The 25,792-nt window shown below is 47.5% G+C and overlaps 1 protein-coding gene and 1 pseudogene across 1 annotated transcript in view; both read left to right on the forward strand.

Moving 5' to 3' along the window:
- Positions 1-25,792, forward strand: part of nes (lysophosphatidylcholine acyltransferase 3 protein nessy) — a 230,219-nt gene that overhangs the window by 924 nt on the left and 203,503 nt on the right. The window lies entirely within an intron of this gene.
- On the forward strand, positions 12,103-12,281 carry LOC140216902 (U2 spliceosomal RNA; annotated as a pseudogene).

The following is a 25,792-nucleotide window of genomic DNA, read 5'->3' on the forward strand; positions in this document are numbered from 1 at the left end:
CGATTTTGCATTCGTTCGCTGCTGATGCGAACCGTTTTAATCATACACGGGCAGATTTCGATTTACACCAAACTGACGTACACGCATAGGCGGAAGGTTTAAATTTTTCGCGGGATGGGTGGGTGGGGGCTGGGGCCCGACCAGCTTTCCGAACCCCCCAATATATATATATATATATATATATATATATATATATAGAAGTGATGGCCTTATATGGGTATATACAAGACCTCATAGTACGAGACAGTTCAATTTCACATCCTGAGTCATTTCGCACCACCAAGAGAGAGGGAGAAAAGTACACTTTATTAGAGGCGTTTATTCAGACCCTGGCAGAGGAGCTAGTGTGGAGGCCATGTGGCCGCGACGCGGTTAACCCACTCTGCCACCATAACTTGGCATTTTGGGTCATCAATCTCGATTGTACGCTCCCAGGCCTCGAGCTTGGGAACTTGCCGAAGAATCGTTCTTCGTTGGGGCTTGGATGGGCACCCCCAAAGTATGTGATCTTGGCCTGCGGTTAGTGTTTCGCAGTGGCTGTAGTTAGGTTTAAACTCTTGCTTAGGACTTTCAGCCAACCTTTAGGGCTTAACATGGATCGAGTCTGTACCTGCCGTAGAGTGGTGCCCTGCTCCCGGGAGAAAATCGTGATCGGGTACAGATACATTGTGTGAATACTTGCAAAATTGAGTTAATTCATGGTATGTGAGGATGGGTTCAAGCCGACCATCCAGGTCGAGTGATCCTTCCTCTCGGTTATCTGCTGCTCGGCCGGCTAGGTGAGATGCTTTGCTAGCTGAGTTGCTGGCATGAGCTGACACCCACATTAGGTGGATAGTGTCCGGTGGTTTGAGAAATCTGCTTGCAATGAGGCTGATTGCCCCAATAGAGTAGCTTCTTATGGCCGATTTAGTCTGGCACAATGAATTTAACATGCGGTAGGGACGCGCCCATGGCAATTGCAGAGTCTTCCGCCTCCACAATGAAGGATGTGTTGACCGTAGCAAAATTAATGGTCCGACCGCAGCCATAAACGGCAGCGATTGTGCAGCGGTCATTGCTCGGGCAAGCGGCTTCCACATAGATGGCTGGTTTGTTTTTAAGACCTCGCCAGAGAGTGTCTGCTCAGGCTTTACGTCGGTCTGTGTTGTCCTTTCCCATGTTATTGGGGAGAGGGGTAGCAATTTTGGTGCGGATGTTAATAGAGACTCCCCCGGGACATTCAAGCACTTGCCCGATGACGAAAGCAGTCCTCAGTGAAATTCTGTCACTAGTACTCAACTACTCGTTGCAAAAAACATCCTCGTATTGTATTATAAGATGAAATAAAGTGCTACTTGTCCAGTACCATTTCATGCTTAGAAAAAAGAACTCATTGAAATTACCGTTGACAACGATGCAGGTGGTCGAAAGGTTTCGTTTTCAGTGGACTCCGCGCCACCCACACCTTCGCGTTTCAGTACTTTCCCGATTGCATAGTGCTTTGATGGTTTTGCTGGCTCATCTCATGAAGCTCGCACAAACTGCGAGTAGCAGGGACTTCAACTTCCATGTGATGTCGCGGGATGCCTGAATGGTCTATGCCACTTGACCAAAAAGCAGCTGCAGCAACGAATCCGCCGCTCCGTCTTGGCTCGGTGCCGCCGTCTGTCGGGCGCCGTTTTACTCACCGATGGCAGTAGAGGGCAGTAATGGCGTATGCAACATCACCGCTACCGGTGGCAGGAAATATGAATTTCGAAAAAGGTATTCGAACCCTTCAGATACAATTTTCTTATAAACTAAGTCTCTTCTTGGCACTTAACAAGCATTTCAATGTTTCTGGAATGGTATCTAAACAGTCGATGTCGACTTCATATTTGCCTTTAGTGTCGCTTTAAATACCTAGGAATGCATATTTTAATTTTAATTAATTAATTTATTTATTTATTATACCCTCTGGGCCAAAGGCATTACAAAGGGGAGTGGGTAATATAGGATACAAAGACAATCAATACAATAATGTGAATTTTGTTAAAGCACAAATTCAGCATTCTCCAAAATAAACAAAGGTTGTTAGTGCATTGTGAAATTGTTAATTATCTTCAATGGTTGCAATATCGGGAGTGTGATGGTTCTATTCGACAAATGGAAGGTAAGACTGAAAGAAGGCTTTAGTATTGCATTTTTTTATGCCAACCTTCTGCCGATAATCAGTGCGACGGGAGATGTATTTTGATGGTGAAATAAAATCTTTGTGTAGCGTGATGTGATGGGATTGCTTGTGGGATAAAGTTAGGTGTCTGATTTTCCGGCGAGATTTTAAAGGTGGGAGGGAAAGGTTAGTTTTCATGGCTGTGATACTTGCGGTGCGGTTGTAATTTAAAAGCTGAAGCGAACGGAGTTATTTTGGATAAGTTCGAGAGAAGGTACAAGATTTTCATGTGCGGGGTCCCATATAGATGATGCGTGTTCAAGTTTAGGTCGTATTAGTGTTTTATAAAGTAGGAGTTTTAAGGACAATGGAGCAGAAGAAAAGTTCCAACGTAAATACCCTAACGTGATTAGCGTTGTTAGTCAGGTATTCAGTATGGGCATTCCATGTTAAGTTTCGTGATATATGTACACCTAGGTATTGGTATGATGCGACGAAATCAAGAGGAATGCCATTAAGACAATATGAAGGGGGAGTGTTAGAGCAGCAAGAAATGCGCATGAACTTACATTTGTTAATATTTAATTCTATTTTCCACCTGTTGCACCAGTTAGAGACCAAATTAAGATCGGTCTGGAGAGTATTAATGTAGTTGAAGTTACTTATTTATTGTAAAATTGCACAGTCATCAGCAAAAAAGTGGATGGCGGAAGGTACAGTGGGTGGAAGGTCATTAATATAAATTATAAATAGGAGTGGTTCGAGGATGGATCCTTGTGGTACACCAGATAGCACATTCGTAAGTGGTGAGGTTGTGCCGTTAGCGAAAATAAACTGCCAGTGGTTAAGAAGGAAAGATTAAATCTATCTAAAGACGTAGATCAATATTAAGAGGACTTAATTTACAAAGCAACGATTGATGGCACACCTTATCAAATGCTTTCGAGAAGTCTAAAATGATGCAATCAGCGCAAGGTGACTTGTCAAGAATGCAATGAAATTTATCGGTGAGTGACAGTAACTGTATTTCGCAGGAATATGTTTGACGGAAACCATGTTGCACAGAAGCAAAGAAAGAGTTGTCATCAAGAAAGGTGGCGATGTTTTTAAAAATGATATGTTCTAGTAATTTGCAGCATGTGCTAGTGAGTGAAATGGGGCGATAATTTTGAGGTGAGTGCTTATTACCATATTTGTGAAGTGGGACCACCTTCCCGATTTTCCATTCGTTAGGGAGGTTTGATGAATCGAGCGACTGCTGAAAAAGTTTTGTTAGTGTAATTGAACTATAAGCGCAAGTACTTTTTAAGAATTTAGAACTAAATGCATTAGACCCAGGAGATGAATTATGTTTTAAAGATTCGATTAATTTAGCAATGCCAGGAGCATCAATAGTTATTGGTGACATAATGGTAAATCCGTAGTGTGGCATATCCGGAGGATCAACAGTAGTGCGCAAGGAAAAGCTTTCAATGAATGTGCTATTCAGTACGGTAGCACAAAGATTATTATTATTATCATCAGCCAGGTTACGCCCACTGCAGGGCAAAGGCCTCTCCCATACTTCTCCAACAACCCCGGTCATGTACTAATTGTGGCCGTGTCCCTGCAAACTTCTTAATCTCATCCGCCCGCCTAACTTTCTGCCGCCCCCTGCTACGCTTCCCTTCCCTTGGAATCCAGTCCGTAACCCTTAATGACCATCGGTTATCTTCCCTCCTCATTACATGTCCTGCCCATGCCCATTTCTTTTTCTTCATTTCAACTAAGATGTCATTAACTTGCGTTTGTTCCCTCACCCAATCTGCTCTTTTCTTATCCCTTAACGTTACACCCATCATTCTTCTTTCCATAGCTCGTTGCGTTGTCCTCAATTTAAGTAGAACCCTTTTCATAAGCCTCCACGTTTCTGCCCCATAGGTGAGTACTGGTAAAACACACCAGTTATACACTTTTCTCTTGAGGGATAATGGAAACCTGCTGTTTTTGACCTGAGAATGCCTGCCACACGCACCCCAGCCCATTCTTATTCTTCTGATTATTTCAGTCTCGTGATTTGGATCCGTGGTCACTACCTGCCCTAAGTAGATGTATTCCCTTACCACTTCCAGTGCCTTGCTACCTATCGTAAACTGCTCTTCTCTTCCGAGACTGTTAAACGTTACTGTAGTTTTCTGCAGATTAATTTTCAGTCCAACATTCTGCTTTGCCTCTACAGGTCAGTGAGCATGCATTGCAATGGGTCACTGAGTTACTAAGCAAGGCAATATTATCAGCAAATCGCAAGTTACTAAGGTATTCTCCATTAACTCATATCCCCAATCCCCAATCCAGGTCTCTGAATACCTCCTGTAATCACGCTGTGAATAGCATTGGAGAGATCGTATTTCCCTGCCTGACGCCTTTCTTTATTGGGATTTTGTTGCTTTCTTTATGGAGGACTACAGTGGCTGTGGAGCCGCTATAGATATCTTTCAGTATTTTTACATGCGGCTCGTCTACACCCTGATTCCGCTATGCCTCCATGACTGCTGAGGTTTCGACAGACTCAAATGCTTTCTCGTAATCAATGAAAGCTATATATAAGGGTTGGTTATATTCCGCACATTTCTTTATCACCTGATAGATAGTGTGAATATGGTCTATTGTTGAGTAGCCTTTACGGAATCCGGCCTGGTCCTTTGGTTGACAGAAGTCTAAGGTGTTCCTGATTCTATTTGCGATTACCTTAGTAAATAGTTTGTAGGCAACTGACAGTAAGCTGATCGGTCTATAATTTTTCAAGTCTTTGGCGTCCCCTTTCTTGTGGATTAGGATTATGTTGGCGTTCTTCCGAGATTCCGGTACACTCGAGGTCATGAGGCATTGCGTATACAGGGTGGCCAGTTTCTCTAGAACAATCTGCCCACCATCCTTCAACAAATCTGCTGTTACCCGATCCTCCCCAGCTGCCTTCCCCCTTTGCATAGCTTTCAAGGCTTTCTTTACTTCTTCCGCCGTTACTTCTGGGATTTCGAATTCCTCTAGACTATTCTCTCTTCCATTATTGTTGTTGGTGTCACTGGTACTGTATAAATCTCTATAGAACTCCTCAGCCGCTTGAACTATCTCATCCATATTAGTAATGATATTGCCGGCTCCCGAGAACACGCTCAATTCTATCCATATTATACTTGCTTATGTGAGCTGTCTTACGCTTGTTGATTAACTTCGAAAGTTCTGCCAGTTCTATTCTAGCTGTAGGGTTAGAGGCTTTCATACATTGGCGTTTCTTGATCAGATCTTCCGTCTCCTGCGATAGCTTACTGGTACCCTGTACAACGGAGTTACCACTGACTTCTATTGCACACTCCTTAATGATGCCCACAAGATTGTCGTTCATTGCTTCAACACTAAGGTCCTCTTCCTGAGTTAAAGCCGAGTACCTGTTCTGTAGCTTGATCTGGAATTCCTCTGTTTTCCCTCTTAGCACAAAGATTATTTGGGATTATGTTGCTATAGGTGTCTTGCATGTAATTAAAGGGTCTTGTGCAGGGTGTATAGTGTGCCAGAACTTTTTAGCATTTGTTTTCCAAATATATGGTAAAGTAGAAGAGAAAAAGTTGTTCTTTGTTAGTTTCGGGGCTTTCATGTATATATCGGAAGCAGTCTTGTATGTTGACCATCGCTCACTAAAAGGCGAAAGCTTGGCAAGACGGTATAAACTTTTCCTTTTGCCTGATGTATGATTGTACCAGGGTACTTGAGTGTTAGAGGTGATGATATGCTTAGGAATATATTTGTCTGATAGTTGGTGTACCTTTGTTTTGAACAGTAGCCAGTTTTTTTCGACAGAGCGAGTGTCGAAATTAACAAGAAAATGACCATTAAATGCAAATAGTTCATTATTAATAGCGGCACAGTTTGCCCGTTTGTAATCTAAAATGTTTTTTTCTATTTTATTCACTTTAGGACGTGGTGTATTAATGACGAAATTAAACAGACGGTGATCACTGATACCTGGCAGATATGTTAGATCTGTAGCTAACTCTGAATTAGTGGTTAGGAATAAACCTAGAGTATTTGCAGTACTTCTTACAGTCCTAGTGGCTTGTGTTACTGAGTTAGTGAAAACAATGTAACATAAGTCTAGGAATTCTTTAGCTTGTGACAAAGGCTGTGATGAATAAGGCGGTTGAGCAGTCCACAAGATAGTTGGAAGGTTAGTCTCCGAGTATAAAAAGCGGCGCCAAGGATATGTTTGCGTACCAAGTTTATAGCATCATGGAGTTCATTAGTAAATGTGAACGAATAGGATGGAGGGCAGTAGCAGACACCTATAATTATTTTCAGATGACCGATCACTACTGAAGCGAAAACTAGTTCCAACTCGCTGCAGATTTCAATGCACGAAGAAGGAATATCTTTTGAAATGGCAAGCAGAACACCACCGCTGTGTCTTGTCCTATTGCAACAATACATCGAGTAATGAAGAGCATCCTGAAAGATTTCAAAATCTGGCACGTGCGTTGGGATCCAGGTTTCTGTTATTGCATCAATGTGAGGTGGACATGTGTCAACTGCAGAAGATAAGTTAGCATGTTTATTAAGAACGCTTCTGGGGGGGGGGGGGGGGGCACCCAGAAGCGTTCTTAATCGGATGTTGGTAAAAGCGTTAATCGGATGTTGGTAAAAAGGACAGACACAGGAAATAACTCCCCACTGCCCCTCGAGATTCCCTACAATACAACATCCGATGTAGAATCGGTATCTACTACACTGGCTTCGCCGCCTGTGTCAGTCCCATTGACAGTGTCAGTGGTCACTGTTGCCTCCACACCATGTTCGTCACGTGTCTCGACCTCGTTGACAGTGCCTGTGATTGCGTTGTACATAAAGCACCTGTCGTTGAAGCATGGCTTCTTGTATCGTAGTTTACATGTGCAAGGGCCAGCGTTGGTGGTTCCGAATTCAAACATATTTTTTTGAGCCAAGTGTGTTGCAGGTGAGAAATCTTTGCTGATAGTGATGCCTTCTGACTTGAATTCATTATGCAGGGACAGTATCTTTTCTTTCATTTTTGAGTCGGTAAATTTAACTATGACAAGACGACACCTATAATGTGAAAAAATGTCCAGGCGTTGTGCACGCTGGATTAAAGCACCAGAGCATGAGTCGGCGACCTCAGTCAATGCTTTCAATAGTTTAGATTCGGTATCTGCCCAAGTCTCTTTAGAATTTGATATACCCTGAAATATTAAGTTCTCACATCGTGATCATCATGACCTTCAGCTTCATCAACACGAGACCGCAGAGAATCATTTCGATTACATTGCTCTTCCACCGATTTCTTTAAATATGAAAGCTCTTGACTAATGTTGTCAAATTTCGTGGCCTTTTCCTCGAGTTCATCAAGCCTCTTATGCATGCCAACTGGCTTTGATTCAATGTCCTTTTGACTATTTTTAATGGCTTTTATGTCTGCAGTTATTTCAGTCTGACCTTTATTTGCAGCATACGAGAGTACTTCTTTCAGGAGCTGAAACATAACCTTCGTTTCATCAGATGAATTGTCTGGTAGGCTATCCATTTCTAGGAGGGCCTTGAGAGCGAGTTGTAGGACCCGGGTTTGACTCAATGTCACCTGAGCGCAATAGCAGGAGAACCAGCGAAAAACAATCGCAAGCAATATCACAGCCAACCCCTGGGCATGGAAACAGTAACAAACAGCGATCGTCGCTCCTTTTTGTGTGCAAAGAATACTGCCTACAGACTTGCACAGTGAAAAAAACGGAGCATTGGAGCCATGTCATTCTCACTGCTCCCATGCCCACTGAAGGGCATGGGAGCAGTGATAAAAAGAATGTTGATACGGTAATTAGGAATTAGGTAACAGGTAATTAGGAATTAGGCAACAGGTAACAGGTAATTAGGAATTAGGTTGCAGGAATTAGGTAACTGATTGATAGGATGCGTACAATTCCTATCAATCAGTTACCTAATTCCTGCAACTGATTACTAAGTTATCTACACTGTAACTTGTCTTCAGCATCTCCCTCAAAGTACTTGCATATAAAACCTTAATCCGATCTAAACTAGAATATGCTTGTGCTATTTATGACAGCCACCAGGTTAATATGATTGACACCATTGAATCGGCTCAGAACCGAGCTGCCGGATTCATTCTTTCTGACTACTCCTATAATACAAGTGTGTCAGCCTTAAAATCCTGGTTGTGTCTTCCCTCGCTCACTTTCTGCTGCAAAAGTGCTCATCTTTTTTATTTTTTAAGTTCTTTCATTCACAGCCCACAGGTCATTCCATCCCATTGCTTCTCCCGCCACACGCATCCTAATGCTGTGCACATTCCAATACGTATCAACATTCTTTTTTTCTACACACAGCCCGTGAATGGAATACCCTTCCTTCTGACATCGCCCTCATCACTGACATTTCTCGTTTCAAAGCTGCCATTGAAGACCATCTTTCAAGTCACACTACCTAACCTGACATGTCGTTTTTTCAATATGTGCCCACCCCTCATGTAATGTCCCGTTTAGGGACCTTTGAGGTATAATAAATAAATAAATAAATTGCCATGCGTCAAACGCCATATATACATAAATGGAAAGTGAGGCGCGGCTAGTCGCTCCTCCATGATGCTGAACCTCCGAAGATGATAGGGCACGGGGGGTATACATACCCATGTATTGTTGCAAAATGTGACACGACACTTTTCACTAACGAATCCTGGCATGTAGAACAGACGCACCTCACCGCACTCCGAGGGTACATACTGCTTCACCGTAGCCAAGGCTATAGTGCTTTGGTCGACGTTCTGCAGTGCAGTTTCAGTTTATGGTTCATTCAAGATACATAGTTGGTTGTTAGTAGTATACAGGCAAGTGTCCCAAACTCAAACGACTGCAGTGGGACCCTCAGTTAACAAGTAATGTTTGTGAGGTCACTCAAAAATCACAAGTGGCCACACCAAATTGGTTCCCCACAAACTGCCTCCTTTGATTATATTTATATATACATTTATCGTCGTGGGTGCCACTGGTACTGTATAAATCTCTATAGAACACCTCAGCCACTTCAACTATCTCATCCATATTAGTAATGATATTGCCAGCTTTGTCTCTTAATGCATACATCTGATTCTTGCCTATTCCTAGTTTCTTCTTCACTGCTTTTAGGCTTCCTCCATTCCTGAGAGCATGTTCAATTCTATCCATCTTATACTTCCATATGTCAGCTGTCTTAAGCTTGTGGAATAACTTCGAAAGTTCTGCCAGTTCTATTCTAGCTGTAGGGTTAGAGGCTTCATATATTGGCGTTTCTTGATCAGATCTTTCGTCTCCTGCGATAGCTTTCTGGCATCCTGTCTAACGAAGTTACTACCGATTTATATTGCACACTCCTTAATGATGCCCATAAGATTGTCGTTCCTATCTTCAACACTAAGGTCCTCTTCCTGAGTTAAAGCCGAATACCTGTTCTGTAGCTTGATCTGGAATTTCTCTATTTTCCCTCTTACCGCTAACTCATTGATCGGCTTCTTATGTACCAGTTTCTTCCGTTCCCTCCTCAAGTCTAGGCTAAATCGAGTTCTTATCATCCTATGGTCACTGGAGCGCGCCTTGCCGAGCACGTCCACATATTGTATGATGCCAGGGTTAGCGCAGAGTATAAAGTCTATTTCATTTCTAATCTCGCCATTCGGCTTCCTCCACGTCCACTTTCGGCTATCCCGCTTGCGGAAGAAGGTATTCATTATCCGCATATTATTCTGTTCTGCAAACTCTACTAATAACTCTCCCCTGCTATTCCTAGAGCCTATGCCATATTCCCCCACTGACTTGTCTCCAGCCTGCTTCTTGCCTACCCTGGCATTGAAGTCACCCATAAGTATAGTGTATTTTGTTTTGACTTTACCCATCGCCGAATCCACGTCTTCATAGAAGCTTTCGACTTCCTGGTCATCTGACTGGATGTAGGGGCGTAGACCTGTACGACCTTCAATTTATATCTCTTATTAAGTTTCACAACAAGACCTGCCACCCTCTCGTTAATGCTATAGAATTCCTGTATGTTACCAGCTATATCCTTATTACTCAGGAATCCGACTCCTAGTTCTCGTCTCTCCGCTAAACCCCGGTAGCACAGGACGTGCCTGCTTTTTAGCACTGTATATGCTTCTTTCGTCCTCCTAACTTCACTGAGCCCTATCATATCCCATTTACTGCCCTCTAATTCCTCCAGTAGCACTCCTAGACTAGCCTCACTAGATAACGTTCTAGTGTTAAACGTTGCCAGGTTCAGATTCCAATGGAGGCCTGATGAGACCAAGAGATTCTTAGCACCCTCTGCTGTGTCTCAGGTCTGACCACTGTGGTCAGTTGCTTCGCAGCTGCTGGGGACCGAGGGCCGGGGTTTGATTGTTGTATTCATATAGGAGGTTGTGGCCAAGTACTGCACCAGGGTCGCCAATCCTGCTCTGGTGAGTTAGTGCATTACCGGTTCTAGTCACCCGGATCAGGCTGCACTCTAGGCCTGTATATGCAATTTTGTCAACACGCGGATTTAAAAATTTTTTTTTAATCCGGTGGAAAATTGTGCAGCACCGAGATTTGAATCATGGTCCTCTTGCACGCGAGGTGGATGCTCTACCTCTCCGCCATCGCTACAAGAGGGAATAGTCTAGAGGAATTTGACATTCCACAAGTAATGCTGGAAGAAGTAAAGAAAGCTTTTGTAGCTATGCAAAGGGAGGGGGAAGGCAGCTGGGGAGGATCAGGTAACAGCAGCTTTGCTGAAGGATGGTCGGCAGATTGTTCTAGAAAAACTGGCCACCCTGTATACGCGATGCCTCATGATCGTGAGCGTACCGGAATCTTGGACGAACGCCTACATGATCCATAAGAAAGGACATGCCAAAGACTTGAAAAATTATAGACCGATCAGCTTACTGTCAGTTGCCTACAAACTATTTACTAAGGTAATTGCAAATAGAATCAGGAACACCTTAGACTTCTATAATAAGAATATATATATATAGTGGGATATACCTGGCCAAAGCAAGCGGGCAGCGCAATAGCAGAAGCAGACGACGCTGGTGTCGGTCGTCTGCTGTGCTGTATTCCTCACAAGCGTCATTGCGCTTTTGATACGCATGTAACTTTCTAAGCAACTAAAAATTATTCAGACGTCACCTGTCATTTTTAAATTTAGATTGTAAGGGAATAATATTCAAAACATTATCTATTATCAGTAAGTAAACATTTTTCTGGTATCAGTGCAACTACCGTTAGAATCCAGGCGGCGCTAGCGTCGCCTGCGAAAATTCGCCCCATTGGTCCTATGAGGATGTCACGGGCTTGCCACTGGTCACGTCTCGCGAGGAAGCAAAAGCTGCTGCACGCTTGGCGAGATATCCATTCCGCACTTGTAAAAAAACAACAGGTGAACGGCGCTGAAGAGACAAGTGAGTGGTGCGGCGGTGCTGGGATCAAACAGCGGAAGGAAATGACAACACGCGAGGCATCCTGGGTAACTCAGCGATAGAAGTTCCGCTTCCGCCTTGCTCCAGCAGCGCAGGTTGTGTTCCACTCGCGGGTTTGGAGGCGTTGCTCTACGCCAGAGTCAAGTGCTCGCTCGCGGAGTCTGTCGGCTGCTCCGACTCCGCCATTGGAATTCAACATAAGTTTGCAGGGACAACATGGCCACAATTAGCACATGACCGGGGTAGTTGGAGAAGTATGGGAAAGGCCTTTGCCCTGCAGTGGGGGTAGCCAGGCTGATGATGATATATACATTTGGTTATATTTATATATACATTCACGTGGACAACGGGACCATTGTCCCGAGGAGCCGGAGGAAACTAGACACGCGTGACGTTTTTACGGGACCGCCGCCACGGGAGAGCTGAAGGAAAGGAAAGGAGATATGCAAGCACTTGGAACGCCGACAAAGAGAGGGCGGTTCAAATGCCAAGGCGGGTCAAAGTGTAGTATCTGTTCTTATCAGCTTAATATCTGATACAGGTTGTATTTGTTCCCAAGATATTAAACTTATTTTTGCACGTTGGCGGAGTGCTTGAAGCCTTCTTCACCTCCACCGTGGGTTGGCCCGTTATTGGACTATTTTCGGAATCTGCTCATGTTTTTAGTCTACAGACATCGATCTGCTGGAAACTAGCCATATACAGCTTCGCTGTAAAAAGCGAACATTTATTTATGTATGTTTAACACACTAGTCTGAGAGCACAACAGGGTTGCAATGTGGATGACAATTGCTCGATTGCTAAAATGTTTTTAACAACTTGATTGGCCTGAAGGCCTTCTAACACATCAGTGTGAATAAGCTATTCCAGCAATGCAGTAAGATATAAACTAAAATTTACGATATTTACACAGCAGTGCTTCTGCTAAGAAAATGAAATGATATCGTTTTGACTCGGCGCCTTTTTAGGTAGGGTAGGTTTACTTGATAAACCCTTGGTCACGGTTGTGTCACCTCTCCTTGGTGAATGAGTGGCGGCGCATCTCTTCCAGTAATTGCAGACTGGTGGCGGCTTTTGGGATGAAGCGGGTTCTTGGACGAGATGAGGCGCACTGCCGAGGCTGTACTGACGATGCATGTCGCTACAGAGCTACTGTAGCACGCATGTGAAATGCACACATGCAAAGGCACTGCAGCGATCAAGAAAGATTCTTCTCTAAATAACCTGACGAGTACAGTAAAAGCTCGTTAATTCACTACTCGTTAATTCGAAATTTCGGATAATTCGAATTAGTTGCCGCGGTCCGTCCCACAATGTATTGAAAGCAATATGTGACACATCCCGCTAATTCACACTGAAATCCGCACCGCCACCGATAATTCGAACTCCGCATCATCGTGGATGGGGAGAGTACTAGTGCGCGGGAGCACGCTGGCGTCGCCGCGCGGGTCGCGCAGCTTTTGCTTTTTCGATCAGCGGCAATAACGCCCTCGCCGCGCACCATGTTCTTTGCGTACGAGCGTGCGAGGGTGAGCCGGCGAACGCGGCTCAATCTCACGTGCGCGAGAGGGGAAGGTGGGGAGGAGAGGGTGTTGGAGGAGCGCGCCCTCTCTTGTCGCGCGCGAGGCAGAGGGGTGAGGAGGGAGGGACCGGGGGACGATCTTCGGCGGCTGAGGCGGCTGCTGCTTACGGCGCGGCCGCGCGACCATGCAACCATGCGGTCGCTGCATCTTGAAAGCGATCTGCGACGTGGCCAAAGTGCGCGCCCGCGTGGGCCTCGTCTTCAAAGCGATCTGCGATGTTTGCAGAGTGGGCGTATTGCCGGTAGCTTCATATGCGATGTGCTTTCTACGTTTCGTTCGCGTTAAAGCGAGGGCTGTACGAACGTCAATTCGCTCGCTGCTACTGCTGCGTGCCCTCACTCCAGCGTTTTTCAGCGAGTTTCCACGGTCATCGAGCGAGATGCGTTCATGCTCACCTGTGCGCGCGTGACACGTGCACAGTGCTTGTTAATTTAGTAAGCGAATGCTTACAAGTTTATACGGCCAATAAAGCTATCTACTAATTTTCTATCGCAATCGGTGCTTCGCTTTTCGCGCGAGACGGAGACTTCTTTTTTTTTCTCCGCCCCAGTCAGCGCGACAAACGCGCGGATGGAGCAAGAGCCATCTCGACGTCGGGCGGGTGGGACCGCGCTGGCCGCGTCCGGTTACGTTGGCTGCGCCAGAGCTTCGAAGTACAGACGTTGTTCACGCCAACGTGACGTAGCGTGTGCGCGCGTGCTCACGCCACGTCAGACTATATACGCGCCTTAACCGAGCGATTTTTTTCTGACTTTAATTAGTTCGAATTTTGTATAATTCGAATTTTCATAGCATCCCCGCGGAATTCGAATTAACGAGCTTTTACTGTACTTGCAACAATGAGGCTTCATTTTTTTGGTCAGAGGGCTGAACAAATCGAACCTGATGTCCAAGCGAAAGTCTGCTACGCACTTAAAGCTGTGGGCTGTTGCCGCTTAACCGCCTCACGTAATTTGTGAACGTGTAGATTAGTGGCAACATTCCTTGCTTTGTGTGCTCTGTGTTCTGGGTTCGGTTACACTGCACTTCAGCGACGTGACCGGGATCCGCACATGGCCAAGGTTCAACTCTGCCCAGTAGCCGACCAGAGTTCGCATGAAAAGGTATTGAAACCGGCCCAATATGTGAACATCTATGGTTTCGAGTTGACGCTGTTTGCTGTGTCTGTGTTCTGCTGTTTATGTGCCGCATAAAGACGACACATGTATCCTGCGTGGTATATGTGTACTGCCTTCAGTTACACAGCACTCGCAATTATGCGACCTCAGCAGGGAGAAGCTTATTCTCTGCCAAAGAGGCCTGTGAGCAGAAGGCACCTGAAAAAGCGGATATTACATCCGAGGCACGAACTTGCCAGTTCATGCAAGCAGACCAAACAATGAAGAAGTGTAGCCCATTTTAAAATTTATTTAGAACCGTTGGAACCATCTTTATCTTATTGTGGCAGTTTGTGCTGTATTTCATATTTCAAGTGCCTATTCTATCACAAGTGAGAGGGTAATTGCTTGTGATCAGAAATTTTCTATAATAAATTATGCTTAAACAAGGCTGTCATTTAGAAGCAGCGCTGCCTCCCCCTCTGGTGCTGCCCCTGTCCTGACCATGCCATTGTTGGTGTATATTGTATGTTTGATGTGGTGGATCGTGGGAAGACAGGCAGATAGATCTCTCATAGTGACATTTAAAAGAAACAGAGAAAGCACGGCACCTTGTGGTGTGCCCAGTGTTCCTATTTCCATAGTATTGATTTTAATCCTCCGATATTTAAGAGTAACACTGGGTCTCTTGAAGAAGGTAGAACATTCCCATAGGCTCTATTCCCAACATTCATTCTAAAAAGGTTTTCGAGCACAACCCTATGCAAAACATTATCGAAGGCTTTGTGAATGTCAAGGCCTAGTATGGTTCTTGTCGCACGTATGTGGGCTGGACTGAGAATGTCTTTTTGAATTTGCCAGAGGATGTCCTGCGTGGATAATTTAGGCCAAAATTGAGTCATTGTCGCCGGGAAGAGCTGGTTAACTGAGGACCACATGTTCCATTGCCTTCCCTAAAAATTAGGTCTGTGAATTTGGCCTCAAGTTTTCCAGGTTGAGTTCTTTCCCAGGTTTCGGAATGAAGATTACCTTGGCATCCTTCCATTCTTGAGGGAGAGTGCCTTCCTGCCAATGTTTTCTGGATATTGTGGTGATGCCTATGATTGATTGATCGTCCAAATTTCTGAGCATCTTGCTTGTAATTTTGCCCTTCCTGGCAGCTGATGTCGTGCGTAGTTGAAAAAGTGCAGCTCGAACTTCCGCCTCTGTGAAGTCCTCGTCTAAAGCTGCATTTGCCTATCCGTTAAATCTTATGTACACATTGTTCTCTTTGTCCCTGTTGGGATATCGTGCTGCTAAAAGATTTATTAGAGCCGTGTCTTTGCCAGGAAGAGTGCGCAGAATTTCCTGAATTCTTTTCTGGGATGGCACTTTTCGAGTGATCCGGATTAAGCATGGGCTTAAGGAGGGCCCATGGGTCCTTCTTTCCCAGGTTACCATTGATGTTATCACAAAGTTGTTGCCGTTGCCTATTGCTTAGTTGGTTCGAATAGCCCTGTATTTATTTTTCCAATTCTGCAAATTGTTTCCTAAGATTGTGGTTGAATTTGTTGCCCATCCACCTACTCTGAAGGTCCTGCTGTTTCTACCATAAGGTTACTAATTTTGTGTCTGGCATACGGCCCTCCTCCTCAAGGGGTGCTTCTAACGTTGCATTTTCGGCATCTTGTACGAGGTCCTCAGTCCATGCAAAAAGGTCTGCGATGTCCGTGAGGGACTTGCGGTTACGCACGTATTGGAAGGCATCCCACTTTGTGTGCTTAATGGTACGCAACTGTTGACTGTGTCAGAGTTTAAATATTTGGGAGTGTATTTCACCACTGATTTATTTTGGACGTGTCACATTGATCACATTACTGCCAAAGCATCTCATGTTCTAGGCTTTATGAAAAGAAACAAAACAATGTCCAATGAAAGCAAAGGCTCTGCTATATCTTTCTAGTGTCCGATCAATACTTGAATATGCCAGCATGGTTTAGGATCTTGAATATGCCAACATGGTTTGGGATCCTTGGACACGGACGAACATAGACAAATTGGAAAGTGTACCGAGTAGGGTTGTGCGCTCTTTATTTAAAAATTACACATGAAATTTTAGCATATCAGAGGCCAAAAAGAAAATTGGGTGGGACATGCTGTGTGGGTTTCTCACCCGTGCTCTTGGGACAAAGAAACGACAACACAGCAGTGCAAACAATTGCAAGGGCATTTATTGCACCTTTCCTAGACTTAATGCCTGCTAGCCGAGTTGCTATCCACAAAACATGCCGATGAGCGTGCAACAAATTGCAAAAGTCTGACTCACCGCAACCGGATAACGAGCGAATATGTTTGCCCCATGCTGGTCACCAAGCCTGGTCGTTCGCGCGAACGGTGGCGCGTTCGAACAATCGTGTTAGTCCATTCCGGGGTAGGCTCCGCGAGACGGTCTCGCAGAAGCATGGATCGGCGCACGCGCAGGACGTCCGCGCTGCTTGCTGATCCCGAGCCAAAGACGAAGAGCCTTCTTTCTGCACCCAAGTAACCCCGCCGTTAGGTGGTATTAGCAGAGCCACACTCCTGCCATCTCTCGCAATGCGCTTCAACCACAGCGACTGCCGTGGGCACCAGGCCACGCGGCGAAGCCGGTTTACAGGAGACGGGAGATATGCGGGGAAACAACATATTAGGGGACGTGTGAGAGTCGCGCATCCCCACAGCTGCAAGACCGACGTTTAATTCATAGAGTAAAACTGTTCTATCATATTTTTCATTCAAGAACAGGTATCAATAACACGAACTACTCGTATTTAAATATGCCCGACTAAGTCTCTGTGAGAGTTGATCACATATTCAAGGTGAAAAAAACTTCAAATTCGTACAAGTTCGTACAAGTTCAAGTTCAAGTTCGTACAAGTTCAAGTTCGTACAAGTTCAAGTTCGTACAAGTTCAAGTTCGTACCATTGCTTCATGATGTAATAATATAGACATCAACATGTTCTCGTGTTTTATCCTATGTGTTCTGTATTATGTATCTTTATTTTTTCTTTTATGTGATCCCCCCCCTCCCCTATACACTGTAATGCCTATTGAATGTACTGCGGGTATTCTGGTAAATAATAAAATACACACACCAGGAACTTGTATTCAAAGCGTCGCGAGGCAGAAAGAGGTAGCGACTTGCGACGCTACTGGACGAGTGAACCGAACTCTTCTTCCAAGGTTGAAACTTGCCGATTTTCCGTCAGAGGGACTGGCTGTAGTCATGGACACTGTGGGGAAACGCTGTCCACAGAGAAATGCAAACGGCACCCACAGTAGATCATTCTTATCTTTCAGTGCGTTACCTCATTGGTGCAGCTACATATTGACATGTGTACTTATCTTTATCGGGCGACCACGTTTCGCCGCTTAACAATCTGTAATCGCACAGCGCGGGACGCCCCTGCATGTATCCGACGTTTCTGGAAAGTTATCGATGCTTCTACCCGGCTGTCTGTTGTCGCCGAACCTCGCGTTATCTGATTTCATCGCTTGACGCGAATTGTGTAGAACTTTGTAGAAGGCATGCGGGTCCCAACGATTAGTCTGGAACATTCGATGACTGCTGTATAAAAGCCGACGCGCTTGACCCGCTGATCAGGTTTTCGACGATCGCCGACAGTGTTCGCCGCTATCGTTGTGCTATAAGTGTAGCCTGTTTTTGTGGGCACAGGTTCGCCCAATAAAAGTTAGTTTTGTTCTTCACAGCATTGCTACTGTGTTCTTGAACGTCACCACCACGTGACATCTGGTGGAGGTGCTTTTCTTTCATGTACCGGACGCCCCCGACAAGCCGTGATCCAAGCCCGGACCGCAAAGAGAACACCAACGTAGTACCTGAGCATCGAGCAAGCCGCCGTCTTCAACAGCTGCCCCCGGAGCACGGACTTCTACCTGAGAAGACCATGAAGATTGTGGACAAGGCAACCCCAATGGCAGCCCCAGCGTCCCCCATCGTGCTGAAGCAGCCCAGGGAACCTCCGACGTTCCGCGGATCAACATTTGAGGACCCGGAAACCTGGCTAGAGACGTATGAGAGGGTCGCTACGTTTAACAGTTGGGACAGCGACGACAAGCTGCGGCATGTCTATTTCGCACTGGAAGACGCCGCCAGGACCTGGTTCGAGAATCGAGAAGCCACCTTAACGACGTGGGACCTGTTCCGAAGCGGCTTCTTGCAAACGTTTACAAGCGTCGTGCGAAAAGAGCGAGCCCAAGCACTACTAGAAACCAGAGTGCAGCTGCCAAACGAGACGATCGCGATCTTCACGGAAGAGATGGCCCGTCTTTTCCGGCACGCCGACCCGGAAATGTCAGAAGAGAAAAAAGTCCGCTTCCTGATGCGGGGCGTCAAGCAAGAACTTTTCGCAGGACTTATTCGTAACCCGCCGAAGACCGTAGCTGAGTTTTCGGCAGAGGCTTCGACGATCGAGAAAACTCTGGAGATGCGCACCCGGCAATATAACCGCCAGGGGCTCACGCCGCAGTACGCCATCCAAGGACTAGATTCCGGCGACCTTCAGGAGACCATCAGGGCCATTGTGCGCGAAGAACTGCGCAAGGTCCTGCCTTCGTCGCAGCCCCAAGTGGCTTCGATCGCCGACATCGTCAAAGAAGAGGTGCACCGATCGCTTGGAGTTCCCGAGCTGCAACCACAATTACCGCAGCCCCAGCCAGAAACGATGACCTACGCCGCCGTCGCACGCCGTCAAGGTCCCCCGCCGCGACCGCGCCAGGGCCCTGTCACGCCGCAGTTCCGTCGTCCGCCGCCGCCAGCACGCCCACCCGTCACCCAGCGTACCTACGCGAGGAAGACGGACATTTGGCGAGCCCCCGACCACCGCCCGCTCTGCTATCACTGCGGAGAAGCCGGCCATGTGTATCGCCGATGCCCATACCGGGAGATGGGACTGCGAGGCTTCGCCGTCAACGCACAGCGCCCGAGGGAAGGTGAACGCCCTCGTGACATCGCCGACTACCTCGCCGCTACTAAGTGGAGCCCTCGACGACCATCCCGTTCGCCGTCACCAGGCCGCTACCTGTCGCCGCAGCGCCGACCATACACTGGCCCAGCCCGAGGCCGGTCCGTCAGCCCATATCCGGAAAACTAAAAGCAGCAACCGATGGAGGTGCGGTTGCTGTTCGTCGAACTGACGAAGATCCTCCGCCGCCGACGAAGACGACGAAGAAACCATCTCGACGACCTAATGACGACACGCCGCCGTCCCGACGAAGTCTGGCAGGAAAGAACACGCTGACGAAAGACCACCTGACGACGCCACGTACCAACCACAGGTCAACGCGACACAGCCGTGATCCGACGCCAAGGCCTAACTGTAACGCAAGACAAAGAACCACCGACCTCGACGTGCTTCTCGACGGCCACGCAGTCACCGCGTTAGTAGACACAGGAGCCGATTACTCCGTCATGAGTGGACCCATCGCAGCCCAATTGAAGAAAGTTAAGACTGCATGGGAAGGCCCGTTAATTCGGACCGCTGGAGGACACCTCATCACGCCGAGTGGAATCTGCACGGCAAGAATTACCATTCATGACCGGACTTACCCTGCCACCTTCGTTATCCTGCAACAGTGTTCACGAGACGTCATTCTCGGCATGGACTTCCTGAACCAACACGGCGCAATCATCGACCTGAAGTCGAAGTCAATAACGCTGTCGGAAGATAAAGCGATACCGCCGGAGAGCCCTCGTAGTCACCACGCCTTGAGTGTGCTCGAAGATCAAGTGAGCATCCCGCCTCGCTCCAGCATTGTTATTTCGGTCGGCACCGAAACACCCGCTGACGTAGAAGGCGTCATCGAAGGCGACCAACGTCTACTGCTCGACCGTGAAATTTGCGTCGCAAGAGGGATCGCTCGACTGCACGGAGGAAGCACGAAAGTGTTGCTGACAAACTTCAGCCAGGAGTTCAAGCACATCAACAAGGGCACGACGATCGCATACATCGAGGACATTCAGGAAACCAGCGATGCGTTTGTCCTCTCCGATTCTGTCGCATCTACCCCTACGACCGTAGTTCCCGAGCCAGACTTCGACATAAATCCAAGTCTCCCCGTGATTAAGCAGCAACAGCTCAGAAGTCTGCTTCGACGATACAAAGACTGCTTTTCGACGTCGTCGAGGATTCGACAAACACCAGTCGCAAAGCATCGCATAATAACCGAAGAGTGCGCTCGACCACTCCGCCAGAGCCCTTACCGAGTTTCGACGCGAGAACGCGAAGCTATAAGACAACAAGTCGACGAAATGCTGCGCGACGACATCATCCAGCCGTCGAAAAGCCCGTGGGCGTCTCCAGTTGTTTTAGTGAAGAAAAAGGACGGAACTCTACGTTTCTGCGTCGATTATCGTCGACTGAACAAAATCACGAAGAAAGACGTATACCCCCTCCCACGGATAGACGACGCATTAGATCGGCTCTGCAATGCTAAATACTTCTCGTCAATGGACCTCAAGTCTGGCTACTGGCAAATAGAAGTCGACGAAAGAGATCGCGAAAAGACCGCCTTCATCACGCCAGACGGCCTCTATGAGTTCAAGGTTATGCCATTTGGACTGTGCTCGGCGCCTGCAACGTTCCAGCGCGTTATGGACACGGTTTTAGCAGGATTGAAGTGGCAGACCTGTCTTGTTTACTTGGATGACGTCGTCGTCTTCGCCGGAAATTTCGACGATCACCTTAAGCGGCTTGGGACGGTATTAGAGGTCATCAAGTCATCAGGGCTCACTCTGAAGCCGGAAAAGTGTCGCTTCGCTTATGATGAGCTTCTATTCCTAGGCCACGTCATCAGCAAATCTGGAGTACGCCCCGACCCGCAGAAGACAGCTGCCATCGCAAAGTTCCCGCAGCCAATCGACAAGAAGGCAGTGCGCAGATTCCTTGGCATGTGTGCCTACTATAGGCGCTTTGTCAAGGATTTTTCACGCATCGCGGAGCCGCTAACACATCTAACGAATTGTGATGTGGAGTTCAAGTGGGAAACGCCGCAGGCCGACGCATTTCAAGAACTGAAACGACGCATGCAGTCGCCGCCGGTACTTGCACACTTCGACGAAGACGCCGATACTGAAATCCACACTGACGCCAGTAGCCTAGGCCTCGGTGCCGTCCTAGTCCAGAGAAAAGATGGACATGAACACGTGATAGCTTACGCTAGCCGGTCGCTGTCAAAAGCGGAAGGCAATTATTCTACAACCGAAAAGGAATGCCTCGCCATCATTTGGGCTACAGCGAAATTTCGCCCTTACCTCTATGGCAGGCCATTCAAAGTCGTCAGCGACCATCACGCGTTGTGTTGGCTAGCTAACTTAAAGGACCCTTCAGGTCGGCTGGCGCGGTGGAGCCTCAGACTACAAGAATACGACATCACTGTAGCATACAAGTCCGGAAGAAAACACTCAGATGCCGATTGCCTATCCCGCGCCCCCATTGACCCACCGCCGCAAGATGACGAGGATGACGACGCCTTCCTTGGCATAATAAGCGCGGAAGACTTCGCCGAACAACAACGAGGGGACGCGGAGCTAAAAGCCCTAGTCGAGTATTTGGAAGGGCACACCGACGTTGTCCCTAGGGCATTTAAGCGTGGATTATCTTCGTTCACGCTACAAAACAACCTGCTCGTGAAGAATTTCTCACCAGTCCGCGCCAGCTACCTTCTTGTTGTACCGTCAGCGCTGCGCCCAGAAGTACTGCACGCCCTACACGACGATCCAACCGCTGGGCACCTTGGATTCTCCCGGACGCTGTCGAGGATACAGGAAAGGTATTACTGGCCGCATCTGACCGCCGACGTCGCTCGTTACGTCAAGACATGCCGAGATTGTCAACGACGCAAGACACCATCGACAAGGCCAGCTGGATTACTACAGCCGATCGAACCTCCTCGCCGACCATTCCAGCAGATTGGGATGGATTTGTTGGGGCCGTTTCCGATGTCAACATCCGGGAATAAGTGGATCGTCGTGGCGACGGACTATCTCACCCGCTTTGCTGAAACTAAAGCCCTACCAAAAGGCAGCGCAGCCGAAGTGGCGAAATTTTTCGTCGAAAACATCCTGCTGCGACATGGTGCCCCAGAAGTCCTCATCACCGACAGAGGAACGGCTTTTACAGCAGAGCTCACCCAAGCCATTCTGCAGTACAGCCAGACAAGCCACAGGAGGACAACTGCCTACCATCCGCAGACGAATGGTCTCACGGAGCGCCTGAACAAGACCCTCGCCGACATGCTAGCAATGTACGTCGACGTTGAACACAAGACGTGGGACGCGGTCCTGCCTTACGTAACCTTTGCGTACAGCACGGCGGTGCAAGAAACAACACAGATCACGCCGTTCAAGCTGGTCTACGGCAGGAACCCGACGACGACGCTTGACGCCATGCTGCCGCACGTAACTGACGAAGAGAATGTTGACGTCGCTAGCTATCTCCAGCGCGCCGAAGAAGCCCGACAGCTCGCCCGCCTGCGAATCAAGAGCCAGCAGAGGACCGACAGCCGACACTACAACCTCCGACGACGCTTCGTCGAGTACCAGCCTGGCGACCGTGTTTGGGTCTGGACCCCGATACGCCGACGAGGACTCAGTGAGAAGCTACTCCGACGCTATTTCGGACCCTACAAGGTCATCCGACGTATTGGCGCTCTGGACTATGAGGTCGTGCCAGACGGCATTTCGCATTCACAGCGGCGCCGCGCACGATCTGAAGTGGTCCACGTGGTGCGCCTTAAACCCTTTTACGGACGCTGACGAACTTCATTTTTGTTCTTTTCTTTGCTACGAGTGCTTTTGTTTAATACTTTCGTTTGTTTGCGGCATCGGGTCGATGCTTTTTAAGAGGGGGGTATTGACACGTGTACTTATCTTTATCGGGCGACCACGTTTCGCCGCTTAACAATCTGTAATCGCACAGCGCGGGACGCCCCTGCATGTATCCGACGTTTCTGGAAAGTTATCGATGCTTCTACCCGGCTGTCTGTTGTCGCCGAACCTCGCGTTATCTGATTTCATCGCTTGACGCGAATTGTGTAGAACTTTGTAGAAGGCATGCGGGTCCCAACGATTAGTCTGGAACATTCGATGACTGCTGTATAAAAGCCGACGCGCTTGACCCGCTGATCAGGTTTTCGACGATCGCCGACAGTGTTCGCCGCTATCGTTGTGCTATAAGTGTAGCCTGTTTTTGTGGGCACAGGTTCGCCCAATAAAAGTTAGTTTTGTTCTTCACAGCATTGCTACTGTGTTCTTGAACGTCACCACCACGTGACAATATCTAACCTATTTCATGCAGTGACTTAAGTTGTCTGCCAGCTTGGACTACTATGTATGCACTGGCTGTTGTCTTGCTGAGCAAATAACTTGGGTTGCTAGGTATGTGCCCCAATAAAAAAAACTTGCTTCTGCTATCTGGCCTATTAGACAACTTGGATCACAATATGTGTCTGAACAGACAACGTTGAAGATGTCTATGTGATACTGTCAAGTGCCCGTTCTTGGAAAATACCCCAGAAAGGAAGTGCCAAAGTAACACAACAGGCATGTAGCCTCAAACATTGTTATGGTGCAACCAAGAGTGGCGCCAAAGTCAGAAGACGATTTGACGTGTCGAGGTGGAATCGGTCTCGACAGCCATCTTGTTTGTGTATCATTGCCTTTTCTGTAAATATTGTAAATACATCTTTATATGTGGCTTCCCCAACGTATAAGATTGGTGAGAGGTGCGGGGTACCTACAAGAAACAACAACGGAGCTCTGCAGTAGTCGTCACATTGGGGTGGACAACGTGATGGATGAAACATGACCCAAAATGGCGAGGCGCACATGAATGCCTACAACCCCGATGGCTGTCCTGGCTCAGCTGTGGGATCCAGGAATGATCTGTGACACCGACCACCTCGATGTGGAAGACTGGATTGCCACGTGTGGGCGTGCAAGTGCCCACAACAAATAGGATCTGACGAGTATGTTAGTTAACCTGGTATTCTACCTGCAAGGCACGGCGAAGGTATGGTATGATAACCACGTGGAAGAGCTTTATGACTGGGACACATGCAAGCAGAAGCTGAGTGACTTGTTCGGCCATCCCGCTGGGCAGAAGGGCACCGTGAAGAAAGAACTAGTACCCCTCGTCTAAACTTCCACAGAATCGTACGTCTTTTACATCCAGGACGTGCTGGCTCTGTGGTATGACTGAGCCAGAGTTGGGCGTGTACTGAAGGGGATCGCTGATGGTGCTTTCAACCTGCTCATCTGCAAAAATTGTGAGACAGTATAGGACATCATAAAAGAGTGTCAATGCTTTGAGCAGGCAAAGAGCTGCCACATTGCAACGTTGTTTGCACATCTGCCGAGCACAGCTGCGACATCCTTTTGTGACGATGGGCTAGGAATGCAGCGACCATCATCATCAGACGACCTGACGAGGATAGTGTGGCATGAACTTGAAGCCATGTCTCTTGCAGCCTTTTCTTTCTTGCCCCAGAAAGCCAAACAACTTGCCTACATCTGTTTTGCCTGCCGGCGTATCTGTCACATTGCTCGCCATTGTAATAACCGTACTGTCCCCTCCCCTCTGCGACTGCCATTCACCAGTTATCGCCCCGAACAGAGCCCATGTCATTACCAGCCTCCATTTGAACTGCAACAGCCAAACAGTGACGCTTGTACCTCTTGGAACAGTCCCTCGTCGTCATTCCAACATCGTCAGTCCCATTTGCCACCAGCTTGTTGGCCATTATACTTATCATTGCAGGCTCGTCACCCTCCGTCCCCGATGCAGCCACAACGCCCCCCTTTGGAAAACTAAGCGATGCAACTCCTGGAGGAGACGCTGCATTGACGATTCGACCGCAAACCCTCTGATCACTTTGCCAACCAAACAGAACATTATGGACGTTGTAGTTGGTGGCATTAGTGTCCCAACACTAGTTGACACTGGCGCACATATCCGTGATGAGTGCCCAATTGCACTGACGCTTGAACAAAGTTCTTACACCTGCTGCACCACGCACCCTCCGCGTCGCTGATGGAGCAACGCCTACTGTGTTTGGTAGGTGTACTAGCATTGGCATCGTGGGGCACCTAACCACTGTTTTGTTTGCCATTTTGGAACAATGCCCTTACGATGTTGTACTTGGCTGGACTTTTCATAGTTCCATTCAGCCCTCTTTGACTGTGCGTCTAATGTTATTCGGCTTGAACTTCCCCACAGCTGCTAATAGTCCACCAGTCACTCAACCACGGTTATGCTTTCCCAAAGACATCTGCCTGTTGCCTCAAACCACTACGTACATCACTCTAACGTCGTTTCCATGTGTTCTTGATGGCGTCTAGGTGTTATGTCCCACCGCTGACATACTGCTTAAAGGAATTTGACCGTTCCCTATACCATGCTCACTGTTACAGGCAATCAGACTTTGCTCCCTCTCCTTAAATTTAACTGCTCGACT

This window comes from Dermacentor andersoni, chromosome 3 (assembly GCF_023375885.2).
Source record: "Dermacentor andersoni chromosome 3, qqDerAnde1_hic_scaffold, whole genome shotgun sequence".
In the NCBI taxonomy this organism is placed as follows: Eukaryota; Metazoa; Arthropoda; class Arachnida; order Ixodida; family Ixodidae; genus Dermacentor; species Dermacentor andersoni.